The sequence below is a fragment of the Pelophylax lessonae genome (assembly GCF_965119305.1).
Source record: "Pelophylax lessonae genome assembly, chromosome: 3".
Classification (NCBI taxonomy): domain Eukaryota; kingdom Metazoa; phylum Chordata; class Amphibia; order Anura; family Ranidae; genus Pelophylax; species Pelophylax lessonae.
Window position 1 is genome coordinate 262948838 of NC_138770.1, and position 17612 is coordinate 262966449.

Genomic DNA, 17612 nt, shown 5'->3' on the forward strand with positions numbered 1-17612 from the left:
TAGAAGTCAGAAGTGATAATGCGGGAACTCAAAGTTCCCGCAAAGAAGCCCATTTGTTCGTCATTCGACGAACGAGCAAACAGCCAACGTTCAAGTCGAGCTCGAAGCTCATCCCTAGTGGGCAACATTCTCCATATCCTCTGGCACTGAAAAAACCTCACTAGCTTTTAGCACCAGACGTTTCAAACAGACATTTCTAACAAGCTAATAATGAAATAGCATAAAGTCTCAAACTGTATGCAGGAGAATTTGAATCGGTTGTGTCTCCTCAGTAAAACCTCACACAGTTTTGATGCTACTAATAGATACTACCAGCCCTCCTGGCTGCTTCTGCAGAATGCTTGATAACATGGATTGGGATTTAGAACAACACTGTCTCTGGTAGACTTGTGCAGAATGTAAAAATTCGTTTTGTTTCATTTCTGATAGATTTCTTAGGTTACTGACTTAATTTCATTGATTTTTTTTTCTTGAATTTGTTTAGTTTAGTTTCATTTATTAATTTTCTAACGGATTCTAAATTTTCAAAACTATTCAAATTCTGTGTGAAGTATAGCTGGTTGTTAAGGAGCGGGCCAGGAAGCTGGCTGCAGTGTCCTTACCAAAGGTGTACCCCTACTTATTCACATGGGGGGCCAGATCTGGGAGGCCGCTTGTTAAAGGGGGCTTCCAGATTCTGATAAGTCACCCCCTGCACCCCCACAACCACCAGGCCAGGGTTCTGGGAAAGAGGCCCTTGTCCCCATCAACATGGGGTCAAGGTTCTTTGGGGTTGCTCGCTCAACCCCGCCCATTTTCATGCCTGGGCAGGCTGCGTGCTCCGACAAGGGTCTAGTATGGATTTTGGGAAGGAATCCAACGCCTTTTCTTTTTACATTTTTTTTTTATTTTAGCGTGGATTCCTTTAAAATCCAATCTAGAACCAAAGGGCCTAGTATTGACTGGGGGGGACCCTAGGCTGTTTTTTTTCTGCATTTTTCATTGCCAGCATTCTTTTGTTTACATGTCAGCTGTTAGGGGGAAAGCCCACTGACACCTGACAAGTCATCAGCTGTTAATGACGCAGTGGCCAGCTTCTCAACAACAAGCTATTCTTTACACAGAATTTGAATCGGTCGATTATTTTCCCAATCGTCCCAAGAATTTTGAATTGGTTACTATTTCATATGAAGATTCAGATACATCCAAAAATGCATCCTAATTTATATTCGGACTGAAACGAATTGCATATGTCTAGTTCCTGGAAAGTATGCTACGTCTGACAGTCTCTCCCCTTGTATGTCCCTGGATGTGCTGGTACTCACACTTTCCTTTGTTCCCCGCTGCACTGGGCAAGAATCCTTTTTAGGACTCCAACTGATCACCAGCCTGGATGTCTTCTTCACAAGAGCCAAAGGTAATTGAGATCCCTCTCTTAGGCTTTCTCTCCTTCCTTTTCTCAGCTCCAGCCTGGAGGCAGAACCCCCAGATCCCGGTCACACGACAGCAACCTCAGCACTCCATAATCCACCCGACTCCCTTGCTGCTCAGGCTTCACTATATTATTATATGGGCTGATCCAGCCACCCTGCCAGTGCCTTTTGCCTTGGGATTGGCAAGATTCCCTTAAGTATGCAGATCAGGACCTCCTACCCTCCACCCACTAACTTCCAGAAGCTTCTTAAAGCTTCTAGGGCCAGGTGGAGGTACAAGAGACCTGCCTTGCAGAGCCCTTCCGCCTGACCTAGAAAAACTCAATCTAATTACAGACTCACACAACTACAATGAGTCACCCAATTTATTTACCTACACACTAGAGGAACTTGATAGAAGTGATGAATACTGAAAGTCCAGAAGAACCAGGACTGTGAAACTGTAGAACTCCTGACACTGTTATGCTGTTCAATTCACTGAAGATGGTCCCCCCGCTTTGGCCAGCTTGAGGTAGTATGAAGAAGAACTCTGCAAATCTGTACTTGCAACTGACACACTCTATACAATTCAGGGCCCAAATGCAGATGCCCCCTTGACTGTAACTATTCAGGGTCCATTGACTATGTATCCCCTTTGTAACTTCAGGGTCCTCTACCTAGGTACCCCCTTTGCAGCTACCTGACACTGGATGCCAGAACTCTTCTGGAGTGGTCCCCTCTGACTCTAGGCAGACCCCCAGGGGAAATCCTCAGTACCCATGACCTGTGTAGGCTTTCCTGGGACTGAACCCCTCTCGCTCTCCACAGGCTCTCGGCACACCGGATCCCCTCAGCTCAACTCAGCACTCTCTGGATACTTAGGCGACACCCCGAGATATCCTCTTCCTTGGACAGGAGGAGAGACAGCCGTATTCTCCCTCCTGGGACTCTGCTCCCACCAAATACACAGTGCTATGCACTTCCCCCCAAACTTATATCCACTCCCAGAATCCTTTGCAGCCTAATCTGCCTTATGGGGTAGTTACAAGCTGGGATGTGTCCCCTGATTGGGCTTCCCACACTGCCCTATGAGAAGCCTCTCACAGGAGCCAGTGGGGATACTTCTCCCCTCAGCAGGCACATCTGGAAGCCCTGACACCCTAGCTAAACAAATCACAGCCCAGCTCTTAGGCAGACAAGGCCCACTATACATTTTACCTAGCACCTACCTGTAGGGTGCTACACCTCTATGAGAATATCTTCTTTGAATGTGAAAGGGCTTAGATCCCCCATTAAAAGAGATGAAATGCTCTGTCATATTAAAAGATTGAAAACAGATATTGCTTTATTGCAAGAGACCCATCTTACATCCCCTGACTTCACAAGCATGAAAAAACAATGGGTGGGCACGATCCTTGGTTCTAATGCAGCTGGCAAAAAAGCTGGTGTTCTTATCCAAATCCACAAAAATCTCCCGTGCAAAATACTCTCTGTAGACTCAGATAGCCAAGGTCATTTTATTTCCGCCCATCTTTGCCTTGGCAATAGGGAACTCCAGTTATCTAACATCTATGCAACCAATAATCCAGGGAGACAATATTTTTGCAACCTATCCACTAAGCTTCTAAGGCTCCCCCATATCCCCCACCTTGTTGGATGTGTTTTTGACATGATCATGCATCCAACTGTTGATAAATCCACCCCTAAACGCCCCTCCTGTAAGGCTGTTGATCCCCCACCTGCTATCCTCGCTACCACTATGGAAGCTTTACACCTAACTGATCTTTGGTGACTTTTTCACCCAACACACAGAGATTTCTCTTTCTACTCCCACCCGCACAACACTTTTAACAGAATTTATTATTTCTTCAGCACTGACAGCCTTATTCCTTTGATAGCAGATGAGGTGATGCACACTATTGTTATCTCGGACCATGCTTCGATCTCAGTTTCTGTCAAAGACCCTACTCCCCATACGAACCCTCATCTGTGGCGCTTCGCTTCATATCTGTCTAATAAAACTGACTTCCACACATTTATGGGCCCAGACTGGGAGGAATACTCAAAGGCGAACTGTCAGGGAACTAGCCAGAGAATAATCGCTCATAGACCTGGCAAATTAGCCAACTCTCAACATGGCCGCGCCAGCATGAATAAACACACACACATATTGCAAACGCGTGTTTGCTAGGGCGAAGATGTGTGCATGCTGGCGCACAAAGTGGACGTCCAATCCCAGCACCCTCTGGCCTTTAAAAGGATATCTGTGGCACATGAACATTGCTGACTGGTCTTCAGCTCCCTTTTTCCTGCTTCTTGTTCCTGTGTTTGCTGCTGCTTCTGATCACCTGTTGTCAACCTGGCTTGCTCTTGGATTCCTCTTGTCTTGCTCCAAGCTCTGACCTCGGATTGTTCACGGATCTTCTCTTTTCATCTGCCCTGTGTATGACCCCGACTTGCCTAACCACAACTCTGTTATCTGAACCACTGGCTTACTGACCTCTGCTTCTGTCCCCGACTACGCCTTCGGCTGTGCCTTATCTGCTGTGATCCGCCTTGGTGCCCACCTGCTGTACCCAGCCTGCAGTACCTGCCTCCAGTACTTACCTGTTGATCCTGCCAGCTGCACTTTCCATTACAAACTACTTCCAACCATGTGCAGTCTGCAACATCCTCAGCACTCCTGGGTCCTAGTGCTCACCTCCTCTGGTGTTCACCTGCAGAGAGTAGAGATGGACGAACATCGGCCGGGGCAGTTCGCGAACGTCAGCCACAAATTTTCTCAAAATTTAGCGAATCGCGAGTTCGCGGTGGGCCCCATTGACTTTAATGGGAGGCGAACTTTAGGTCATATTTGCAGCCACAAAAGACGTACTAACTGTGCACAAATAGTCCCAGCACATGGACAATGTCATAACAGAAGTATTGCAATTGGAAAAGTTACCCTAATTTTTTTTTTTTTTTTTAAATAAATATATTTTTTTTTCATAAATCAGCCAGAACTGACAGCAGCCGGTAAATACATGTCTAATACATATAGGGTCCATTCGCACATCTGTAAAATGGGTCCGCATCCCTTCCACAATTTGGTGGAACCTTTACAGACCCATTGTTTTTCATTTCCAGTCTGAAAAATTAGGCATTCACAGGATAAAGGAGTAAGTGTCGGCCATTCCAGGCCCCAAAAATTAGCCCACATGCGTTTACTTGACAGCTAAGAACATAGTATTCTGTGGCTGAGGGTACATTAGGCATTCACAGGTAGCAGAAGTAGGTGTCGGCCATTCCGGGCCCCAAAAATTAGCCCACATGGGTTTACCTGACAGCTAAGAACGTAGTATTCTGTGGCTGAAGGTACATTAGGCATTCACAGGATACAGAAGTAAGTGTCAGCCTGTATAGGCTCCAAAAACTAGCTCACAGGAGTTTAACTGACAGCAAAGAATGTAGTGTATTTGATGGCTATAGGTACATTAGGCATTCACAGGATACAGAAGTAAGTGTCGGCCTGTATAGGCCCCAGAAATTAGCCCACATGGGTTTACCTGACAGCTAAGAACGTAGTATTTTGTGGCTGAAGGTACATTAGGCATTCCCAGTATACAGAAGTAAGTGTTGGCCTGTATAGGCCCTAAAAATTAGCCCACATGGGTTTAACTGACAGCAAATAACGTAGTATTTGATGGCTAGAGGTACATTAGGCATTCACACAGGATACAGAAGTAAGTGTCGGCCTGTATAAGCTCTAAAAATTAGCTCACATGGGTTTAACTGACAGCAAAGAACGTAGTGTATTTGATGGCTAGAGGTACATTAGGCATTCTTAGGATACAGAAGTGTCGGCCTTTATAGGCCCCAAAAATAAGCTCACATGGGTTTAACTGACAGCAAAGAACGTAGTATTTGATGGCTAGAGGTACATTAAGCATTCACACAGGATACAGAAGTAAGTGTCGGCCTGTATAGGCTCCAACAAAAATTGGCTCACATGGGTTTAACTGACAGCAAAGAACGTAGTATTTGATGGCTAGAGGTACATTATACATACACAGGATACAGAAGTAAGTGTTGGCCATAAAATGCCCCAAAAATTTGCCCAAATAGGGACTTACCTGACAGCTAAGAACGTAGTATTCTGTGGCTGAAGGTACATAAGGCATTCACAGGATACAGAAGTAAGTGTCGGCCTGTATAGGCCCCAAAAATTAGCCCACGTGGGTTTAACTGACAGCTAAGAACGTAGTATTTGATGGCTAGAGGTACATTAGGCATTCACAGGATACAAAAGTAAGTGTCGGCCTGTATAGGCCCCAAAAATTAGCTCACATGGGTTTAACTGACAGCAAAGAACGTAGTATTTGATGGCTAGAGGTACATTAGGCATTCACACAGGATACAGAAGTAAGTGTCGGCCTGTATAGGCTCCAAAAATTGGCTCCAATGGGTTTAACTGAGGGCAAAGAACAGGTAAGAACGTAGTATTTGGTGGCTAGAGGTACATTAGGCATCCACAGAAAAAATAATTGTTGGCCCTGAAAGGCCCCAAAAACTTGCCATTCAATGGACATGAAATGCCTTTTATGCCGCTGTATGTAGCGAAGCCAAGGACCAGGAATTGCTATGGGTGGATGGCGGTCTGGCGGATATGTGTGGCCTGGCATGAGGAATTTCAATGTAACATGGTCTACTGGTCACATGTGTTGAATTCCTCAGAGATCCATGCCTCATTCATTTTTATAAATGTGAGGTAGTCTACACTGTCATGAGTTAGGCGAGTGCGCTTATCGGTCACGATCCCCCCTGCTGCACTGAACGTCCTTTCGGACAGGACACTGGATGGGGGGCAAGCCAACATTTCCATTGCAAATTGTGCAAGCTTTGGCCAGAGGTCAAGCCTGCCCACCCAGTAGTCCAGGGGTTCATCACTCCTCAGAGCGTCCACATCGGCCGTTAACCCGATGTAGTCTGACACCTGTCAGTCTAGGCGTTCCCTCATGCTGGACCCGGAGTACAGCTGTCGATGGTTCGGCTGAAAGAAGGATCTCATATCTGAAGTGACCAAAACATCTTCAAACCGCGCTCTTCTTGCAGGCGCTGTTGGATTGCTACCCACAACTGTCTCTCTGTGATTGGAAATTCCTCTGCCAGCTCACGGAAAAGCAGAATGCAGCATTTCACGCAGCAAGGCCCAGAAGCCCTGCATTCTGACCGCCCTCTGTGATCGTGGTAACATTTCCGCCATTTTGTTTTTGTAACGGGGGTCTAAGTATGTTGCCACCCAGTACTGCTCCTTGGCCTTTATGCGTTTTATACAGAGGTCCCCCTTAAAACACTGGAGCATGAAGGCCCCCATTCGCACTAAACTGGAAGCGGTGTAGTGGCCTGCTTCCAGCTCATCATCCAGGATAATGTCGTCCTCGTTCTCCTCCCCCCATCCACGGATAATGCCAGAGATCCCAGAAAGGTTTAAAGCATGCTCTTCTTGCTCCTCCTCATCCCCCCCCCCCCCCCCGGCACCATCCTCCTCTGACTCCTCTTCAGACTCCTGCTGTTGATTTGTCTCAGATGGAGTAGCACCCACTGGGAATTCATCCAACATTGCGACTTCCTCATCTTCCTGCTCCTCGATGGCTTGATCAATGACACAATGCAATGCACGCTCCAGAAAGAAGGCATAAGGTATGATGTCACTTATGGCGCCCTGGGCGTGACTGACCAGTTTGGTGATCTCATCGAATGGCATGCGTCCCGCATGAGCAGCCACTGGCGAGGTGAAAAAAACCCAAGCTCCCCAGAACCTGTCCTGCCGTTGAGTTCGAACAGGTAGTCGTTAACTGTGCGTTTCTGCTGGAGCAGCCTATCGAGCATATGCAACGTTGAGTTCCATCGCGTCGGGCAGTCACAAATAAGACGCCTGATGGGCAGGTTGTGTCGCCGTTGAATCTCAGCAAGACGAGCCATGGCTGTGTAAGATCTTCAGAAATGTGCCGAAATTTTCCTGGCCTGCCCGTAAGACGTCCTGGACCCCAGGGTATTTGCCAACGAATAGATGCACCACCAAGTTCAGGACGTGTGCCATGCATGGCACGTGTGTTATTTTGCCCTGTTTCGGCGCACTCAGCAGATTATCACCGTTGTCGCACACCGCGTTACCAACTGTCAAATTCAGCAGTGTCAGTCACTGATCTGTCTGTGAACGCAAAGCTGAAAGGAGTGAAGGACCAGTGTGGCTCTTGGCTTCCAGGCACAACAGACGCAGCACAGCATGGCAACGTCTCACCTGGCATGTGGAATAGGTTCTGGGGATCTTGGGCGGCGCAGTGGAAGAGACAGTAGCAGCGGAAGAGGAGGAGTCAGCCGAGGAGGAGGGGGAGGATGGAGGAGGAGGAGGAGGAGAAGAAGAGGCAGGCCTGCTTGCAATCCGTGGCGTTACAACTAAATCTACACGGGTGCAACGGGTTACATGCTTGACGGCCGTCAGAAGGTTCACCCAGTGGGTAGTATAAGTGATATACCTTCCCTGCCGTGTTTGCTAAACCATGTGTCTGTGGTCAGATGTATCTTGGCACCAACACTGTGTGCCAGAGATATATTCACTTGCCGCTGAACATGGCCATACAGCTCTGGAATGCCCTTCTGCAAGAAATATTTCTGCAAGAAATGGCCATACGGTGGAACTAAATCCCCATTTTTATTTATGGATGGTCTCCATATTTGATAGTCATTTCTTTTGCATGGTTGCGCTATTCTTTTTTAATATACATGTTGCTTGGTCCATAGCTGCACCGGCTTTAGATATACATGTTCAGGGTTTGCTCCCCCAATTTTTTGCTTGTTTATTATGTATTCGGTCTGACCAGAATTATGTGGTTGAGCATCCCATCCCCCACACACACCTGTACTCCATCAGTGTCCACTATCAAGTGGATATATAGGAGGAGTCCCCTGTAGTGCATTTGCGCATCTTTCCCAGCAAGGAGTGTTGTCTCCAAGGGTTAGAAAGGCTGGATTCATCTCTTTTTCATGGATAGTGTAGGACCCACTGATAATGGGGTACTTTGACGTAGTGGTGGGCTTGAGCACTATATGGCCATATGGTGGGACCAAATCCCCATTTTTATTTATGGATTGTCTTCAAATTTGGTAATTTCTTTTGCATGTGTGCGCTATTCTTTTTTAACCACTTCATGACCATGCCATTTTTTGGAAATACGGCACTGCGTTACCCAAATAAAATGTATGTCCTTTTTTTGCCACAAATAGAGCTTTCTTTTGGCGGTTGGGAAAAAGAGGGTGTGGAAACTGCGCTAACTCAAAAAAAGCTGCTAGCACAACCTACTGACAACAAGTGGAAAAATAAATAAATGTAAAAAAGTGCAGCGCTAATGTGGAATTGTGAACCCTGAATGTTCACATAATTTGTGCATCAAAACTGAATCCAGATACATGACACAATAAGTGGAATAAACTTCAATAGACCATCATAATGAAAATAAGTAAATAATACAAGTCCCAAAAAATGAGTCCATATGTGAGGATGGCTGATGACTTCCAACAAAAAATGGAAAAAATGCTTTGTCAATCAAAGTGGACCAGTAGTGTCATAGAAAACATATGTGTAAGTCTGGTGAATCAAACACACAAAGAACTTCCGTGAAGAATGTGAAATCCAACCGATGTATTAGGGATAAAGATGATAATGAGGGTAATGAAATCTTGTCACTAGTTATAGTGAGATATATATGTGCTTACTGCAACATGTGGACTTACATTACCCTACAGTAAGCAAGTCAAATGGGCCAGTAGAGACAGGTGTAGAATATCTCTGAAGTGGATGTCACCGGACTTTCTTAGATGCACAATCTCGAAAGGAGAGGAAGGGGGAATCCCTCGTTCCCCAAGAGCATGAAAGCAACCAAAAAGAAAAAAATGTATATAGTGTAATACTGCTAAAAAAATTGAATTAAAAGCAGGCATGCACATATATGGACCAGATGCCAAACAAGTGTGTGTAAAACACTTCTAGGACTGTGAGTCACATGTGGATCCAATAAAGATGGAAGATGTGAAAAAAAGCCGGTCACCAGGTAAGGTAATGATTATATACGTTTACCAGATTAGCAAACTATACTGCTATACAGCATATAGGTAGAGGGCCAGACAAGGATAATCCTCATAGGAACAATCATGGAATACAGCAATAACTCTTCAAAGTGATATATAAGGTCCCATCACCAACTGGGGAGTGCACAACTGATAAATGCGCTTACCAGATAATGTGAACCTATAGTGCCCTATAGCATATAGGTTGGATAAACTTAAATAACACCCTCCACATGCAGGGAATGTGATGTCCAACCATGAGTGGGATAATCCAAAGGGTGTGTAAAGTTCCGTCACAACACAAGATAAGGTTTAAATACGCTTACCAGATGGTATGGACCTGTATTACCATATAGCAACCAGGTCAAGACAACATAGCAGGTAAGTTCTTGGATTCCTCAAAGTCAGAAGTTCACATGGGATGTTCACGATAGGCTCACAGACAAGAGTGGATGTGGAATGGCAAATCCCTCATTCATCAACCATGTAAGTAAGCCTAAAAAGAGTACATAGTGTAAAACTGCTATAACATGTTTTATTAAAAGCAGAAATGTACTTACAAACATCCACATGTAAACACAGTGATAACAGTCAAAGCAGGTCAGTTATAATGTGATCCTAATTACCCTCATTATCATCTTTATCCCTAATACATCAGTTGGATCTCACATTCTTCACGGAAGATCTTTGTGTGTTTGATTCACCAGACTTACATATTTGTTTTCTATGACACTACTGGTCCACTTTGATTGACAAAGCATTTTTTCAATTTTTTGTTGGAAGTCATCAGCCATCCTCACATATGGACTCATTTTTTGGGACTTGTATTATTTACTTATTTCTTTTGGCGGTATTTGATCACTCTGTGGTTTTTATTTTTTGCGCTGTACACAAAAAAAGACTGTTAGTTTTGAAAGAAAAAAACAATATTTTTTACTTTCTGCTAAAAAACATTCCCAATTAAAAAATGTAAAAAAATTGAATTTCTTCATCAATTTTGGCCAATATGTATTCTGCTACATATTTGTGGTAAAAAAAATCCCAATACGTGTATATTGATTGGTTTATGCAAAAGTTATAGTGGCTACAAACTATGGTAGGTTTTTATTTATTTTTTTCAATTGTTTTTTTTCACTAGTAATGGCGGCGTTCAGCGACTTATAGCAGGACTTCGATATTGCGGCGGACAAATTGGACACCTGACACTTTTGACACTTTTGGGGACCAGTGACACTAATAGAGTGATCAGTGCTAAAAAATATGCACTGTTACTGTACAAATGACACTGGCAGGTAAGGAGTTAACATTAGGGGCGATCAAAGGGTTAAGTGTGTTCCCTGGGAGTGATTACTAACTGTGGGGGTTGCTTTGACTGGGGGAATGTAAAGATTTGTGTATCAGGAACACAGGATCAGCACATTCCCCTCTCATAGAACGTCAGTCTGCCTTGTTTACATAGGCAGACCACCATTCTGCCTTTCTCCTGAACGAACGGAGGGTCCAATCACAGTGGGAGTGGGTGACCAGAGGCGCATGATCTTGTGCAGAGAGGCTGCCTTTCTGCGTGGGGTGGTCCTCTCCTCTAGTGGTTAAGTGGTAATCCCCACTCAAAAAAATAACAGCATTTAAAATGTATACCCGATGGGTGTGGAATGGTTTTTAAGGATGAACCCTATGAAAACAAAACCATGGCTTCCCCCCTCAAAATTCATATCAGACATTTTTCAGCCTGGCTGGCAAGGAGAGAGGGGACAGCAGGTGTGTAGCTCCCTCTGAACCATAGCAGGCCACATGCCCTCAACAAGAGAAAGGTGAATTGAAAGGGGGGAGGGGGCAAATCACATTGCACCAATGTTGATGAGAACAAAGGCCTCATTCCCACATCCTTGTTCTCGTGGATGGGACGGTCTGTGACACACTTTAACCACTACCCATCCGCGCTACAGCCTATATACGGCTGCGGCGCGGACTCGAATTTTCGGGAGGCCGTTTTTAAATGGGGAAAATCGTGGTGAATGGCCAATCACAGCAGCCATTCACCACGTGATCTGGCCGTCCAATGAGCGATGATCTCATATGTAAACATATGAGATCATCTCTCATCGCCGGCGCTCCTTCCTCACACGGAGCCTGCAGTGTGAGGAAGGAGGGGGAGCCTCACAGCGCCGGGGACACAGGAGAATGTAATCAGGGCACCGATCACCAGTGCCCTGATTACACGAGGTAAAAACACACACACAGTGCCCCCCCATCAGTGCCCACAGTGCCCGCCATCAGTGCCCCCCATCAATGCCCACAATCAGTGCCCATAGTGCTGCTAGTCAGTGCCCATCAGTGCCTGCTCATCTAGGCACTGATGAGCACTGACTGGCAGCACTATGGGCACTGAGTGTGGGCACTGATGGTGCTGCCCATCAGTGCCGCTCATCAGTGCCACCCGTCAGTGTCCAGTGCCATCCGCCAGTGCCCATCAGTGCCGCCTATCAGTGCCCATCAGTGCCGCCCGTCAGTGCCGCCTCTCAGTGCCCAGCAGTGCCCCCTCTCAGTGCCCAGCAGTGCCGCCTATCAGTGCCCAGCAGTGCCGCCTATCAGTGCCCAGCAGTGCCGCCTATCAGTGCTCATCAGTGCCGACTCTCAGTGCCGCCTATCAGTGCCGCCTATCAGTGCTCATCAGTGCGGCATATTAGTACCTCCTCATCAGTGCCCATAAGTGCCACCTCATCAGTGCCCATAAGTGCCACCTCATCAGTGCCCATCAGTTCAGCCTATCAGTGCCCATCAGTGCCGCCTCATCAGCGCACATCAGTGAAGGAGAAAAATTTATTATCAAAATTTACTCACAGAAAATAAGAAAAACTTTTTTTTTTTCAAAATTTTTTGTCTTTATTCTTTTTTTTTGTAAAAAATAAAAAACCCAGAGATGATTAAATACCACCAAAAGAAAGCTCTATTTGTGTGAAAAAAATGATAAAAATTTCAAATGGGTACAGTGTAGCATGACCGCGCAATTGTCATTCAAAATGTGACAGCGCTGAAAGCTGAAAATTGGCCTGGATGGGAAGGGTGTTTAAGTGCACAGAAGGCAAGTAGTTAAATAATATAAGACAGATACATTATACAGTGTGTGAAAAAGGTGACTAGTACTCACATTGCTACCAATCACAAGTCCAAAATCCAAGGCACAGGCAGCAGAGTTGGACCTATTTGTTCTGTGTAAAAGCAGCAGCCTCAATCAGCAGTCAGGTTTTTTTTTTTGGACAACTGTGGAGAGACCACTGCTCTCACAAAGAGCACATTTAACCTTTTGGCTTACTGTGGAACGTATCTATCTGTTTTTTTGTTTGTTTTGTTTTTGGTTCAAGAGACCCTGTTCCCAGACTAAACATTTCACCACAAATGTTCCAGTAGGATTATACATTCATTTTATGCATGGTATTTGCCACAGGATCCTCTCTTGTCTAGACATCCAAAATTACAGGGCATGCTACTGGGCGTCACCATCTTGGATGTGATGTCAGCAGTCCCAGCAAACTCAGAGCCTTCACTCAGTTGATAATCTAGAGTAATCCTTTTTTGGGCCAACACAGGCAATAAGAAGTTGGGCCAACACAAGCAAAATTATTTATAGAAAACAAAAACACTACAAGTAAGAATTTTTAATTGAACAATATCACCCACACTAGCACTCCCGAACATACTGTATGTGTAGGATATACTACAGAGCAGACATATAAACACTAATAGATGTGACAGCCACAACTTTCTACATCACAGGTGTTAAACACAAGGCCCGTGAGCCGGATCCGGCCCTCCAAGCCATTTTATGTGGCCCTTGCACCTCTCCTGCAGCTGCTACATCTCCCTCATGGAAAAGAAGAAAAGCGCCACTCTAAGTGCAGTATGACTCGGTAATTTATTGGACATTTACCATACTGGGTACTCACAAGATTAAGAAAGTTAAAAACATGGTGGATATTCCTCAAACGATCGGTTGGTCCAATGCCTGGGCGAGGAGGGACTGATGTGCTCCGGACGGATCCGTGTCTGACCGCATGAGTCAGCAATTTCCGGACCCAGGGGACACCGTCAATCATGCCCCACGCTCCACGCCTAACCCGGAAGTCCGCCGCCGGAGGTGCTGCAGGTGTCCCCTGGGTCCGGAAATCGCTGACTCCTGCGGTCAGACACGGATCCGTCCGGAGCACATCACTCCCTCCTCGCCCAGGCATTGGACCAACCAATCCTTTGAGGAATATCCACCATGTTTTTAACTTTCTTAATCTTGTGAGTACCCAGTATGGTAAATGTCCAATAAATTACCGAGTCATACTGCACTTAGAGTGGCGCTTTTCTTCTTTTCCAGTATCTTGCAAGTCTTTCTTCTCCACTTGAGAATATGCTGCCTTCAGGAGTGCACAGACCGGTTCTACTTATGGACTTTATGGACTTTTCAGAACACCATTCAGGTCCGTTACCTTCCCATATGATTTATAGGAGGCCATTGAAATTCACCTTTGAGTCCTGTTGCGCCAGTCCATTTTTGTCTACATCTCCCTCATCTCTGCCCCCATCGTGCCTAAGCAGACAGCAGCAGAGAGAACAGAACTCCTCTGCCACATCTGCCATCTCTTTGCAGCTGCAGAGAGGATCACCCCCCCCCCCAACTGCAGTTGGCAGCAGAGAGGAGGACACAACTCCTCCTACAGATCCTGCACCTCTCTGTACAGCTGCAGCACCCCCTCCTCTCCGCCTCCACTGGTCTCAGCATTCAGCTGACTCCAGCCCTACTCCAGACCCTGTATTTGCTGCTTCCAGCTTCTTCCCAGCTGCAGCACATGGTAAAGGGGATGTACTGTGATGTAAGATGGGGGGGGGGGGCTCTTGATTTCTGATGGTGATGGACTACAGATAGACCTGGCCCTCTGAGGGCGACCATAATACTGATGCAGCCCGCAATGAAATTGAGCTTGACACCCTTGTTCTACATCATGGCTTTGCCTAAACCTTTAGCATTTCAATCTCCTCAACTAGCTGCACTTGCACAGTAAAGCAGATAAATGCCTCAGTAAATGGCTCCATTCAACTTTGTGGCATTTTACTACATAGGTACAGCATGCAAAGGAGAGAGCCATGTTGATTGAGTACAAATAAAAATGCAGCTGGAGGGAAGGCCTTGGGTGTCACTTGTGGGTAATGAATGCATCTGGAGTCTGTAATATATACTTTAGGTGTATAAGGGGTTAGGTAGGGTGTTATAGTGCTTTTCCTAATAATTTATTTATTTTTGTAAATTCTCTGACTGCAGTAGTTTAAAACCTGATGGGCTGAGTAAGGCCAGCCACAGATGGGCAGACTTTTCTGCAAGAATTATGGATGATGAGACTTAACTAGCTGCGTGTTTTTTATGAGTGTAGCCGGTGCTGAAAGCCGGCTTAAGGGGTGGGCTGTGTTTGCTTGTGCCGGCTCTCTTCCTTCACCCCCACCACTGTGCCGCTGACAGAGAGCAGCGTTGAGCTGTGTGCTCTTTAGCTAGCTCTCTCCCCTCACTTCCCTTTCACAACATAGCATTGAAACGACCATATTCTTGATCCCCCCTCTTGTCTTCCTCGGCTGCTGGCTGTGTGCTGTGGGAGCTCTGTCCACCTCTCTCTCCCACCTGGATGTGCCTTCTGCACTGGATTATGGGATATGTTGACCAAAAGGAACACTGTGAAATGGAAGCTATGAGCTGTGGACTTTAATACCCAGGATTCACTGCATATCAGGGGAGGAAAGGACAGAACCTTTCCTGGGCAAGTCTACAGGGATTGGAGCAGAACGACTTGGGGAACTAACGAGTGCTGACTTGTTGCTTAGGTCTGTGCAGGTCACTAGGCAGACAGTGTGGGGAAACCAGTGTGCGTGGACCTGCTGTGCTAAACTGAGGACAGAAGCTGTGAGGACCAGGGTGAGAGACTGAGTTGCTGTGCCTTGGAACTCGTCAAGACACCTGTTGCTGTGTGTGTACCCACCTCAGAGAAGATCTGATTGAGAGGATCTGATCACGAGGAGCAGATCGCAAGGACTGAGACTGCTGGGAAGATGACCGCCAAGCGTATGGGACTGGACCTGTTGCAGGCCAGGATTGGTGAGTAGAACTACAGAGTTTAAACCCTTACCACCCACAGTTAATTCAATAGGGACTGATCCTTACCTAACACTCCATTACCCATCTTTTGTGACAAGCCTTAAAGAGACAGCCACATGGTGCCACCTTACAGAAATGCCCCTATGACAGTTGGCTAACATTGACAATTAGGCACCAAGTACTTTAGAAATCACCAGGGGTACCCCTTTGCCATTGGGACTGTATGCGTAGCGTTTACCTAGAAACATTGTTTGAGTAGCTATTGCTAAGAATTACAGTGAGATTTCTTTTATTCCTTTTATGTATTTATGGTTGATGCTATTCTGATACAGTGTGGACTAGTGTAATGGGGCTTAGCCTTATTGTAATCCAAGTTATTTGCTGTAGGTGAGGCTAACTTGCCTGTCAGGTAATTAATTCAATGTATTCTGTTGCCCTGTTTGTTTGTTCTACGCATTGCATTTCCTTGCCTTTCAATAATACATTCATTTTAGTAAGTATCAAGTTGCTACTGGTCCATTTTCTGTATCTTGTTAAAGGGCTGTAGAATATTAGTGCGTAAGCTACACAGGTGTGAGCAGCCTACAACTTATTACCAGGTATGTCAGTGGGGACAGAGCAGTTTAAGGAATGGTGCCAGAACAGAGGACCTTTTCTAAACCAAACGGCCTCTTTTGCAGGTTGCCCTACGTAAGGATGACCCAGCAATGGCAACCTGCATTTGCCTTTCATAACAGACTTCCTTTAGGAGGCATGCACATCTGAAAATATTCTGCTTACAATTACTCCAGATGCAGTGCTTTTAAAGCATGTTAATGTATACACATTTAAACCATTTAACATTTATTCTGTTTTTTTTTGTTTTAAAAGACAGATATTCTATGGACTTTATTTGTAAAATATAGGTCAATAAAGTCAAACTGCAACTCTGTTATTTTTAGTATGAGTTAATGCAACAAAACTTGTGAATTTGGCTAATGATTTTTTAACATAAACTGTATTTTCCAGCACTGAAAAGTAATGAAAAATGGTTGTGATATTAATTAGTCTATATAGCATATCCCTATGAACAGCCTCAACATAGAAATTATAATAAAGTAATGCAATGCTTCATGAAATATAGAAGCTGCCATTGCAAACAATCTTCTGCAAATGCTTGGTGCCTGTCTCTTTGTGTCTTCAATATTTTTGAGTCTCTGACCTGGAACAAGCATGGAGCTAATGTAGTTGGAATGAAGTCAGAAGTCCTTATCTGCAAACATGTTCAAGGGCAGTGACTATTGAACATAACTAATAGGGCAACAGGTATTTTCAAATGGAGAATAAAACACTGAACTTTATATTAAGGATACTGTAGAACATCAGGCAACAGGGATTAATCATGTGCAATGATAACCCTATACATGAATGTTGTAACTTCAAACCCATAAACCCTTCTGTCACATTACATTTTTTAATTTTTTGGTGGCAGCATTTTATTTGTACTGGAGCCATGCCATTGTGCAGTAGCCTTTATACTATTACGATGTCTCATTTAAAAAGGCTAATGTGTAAACCTGTGTAAATATGTCTTGTATTGTTACTATACATATTTTCAGTGTGACTTAAAGCAAAGCTCTACCCAAAAGGGGAAGTTCAACTTTAGGGACTCCTTCCCCCGCTCTTTGCCACATACGGTATGTAATTTATTTTGGGGGGGAGCAGGTACCTAGTTTGACAGGTATCTGCTTCCACTTCTGCTTGGATTGCCTAGGCAATCCTCCTCTCCCCCCTCCCTCCCTGCAAACTTCTGGGACATGTCACAGGTCCTAGAAGACTGCCCGACCATTCAGAAGATGCAGCGCGACTTGCGCATCACCAAGTGCACACAGCCGGGTGCCCACTGTTGTAATGTCAGTGCCCCGGAGAGAAGAGAGAGAGAACCATCGAGGGTTCGGCTGGCTACATTGCTGGATCTTGGGACAGGTGAATGTGTGTTTATTAAAGGTCTG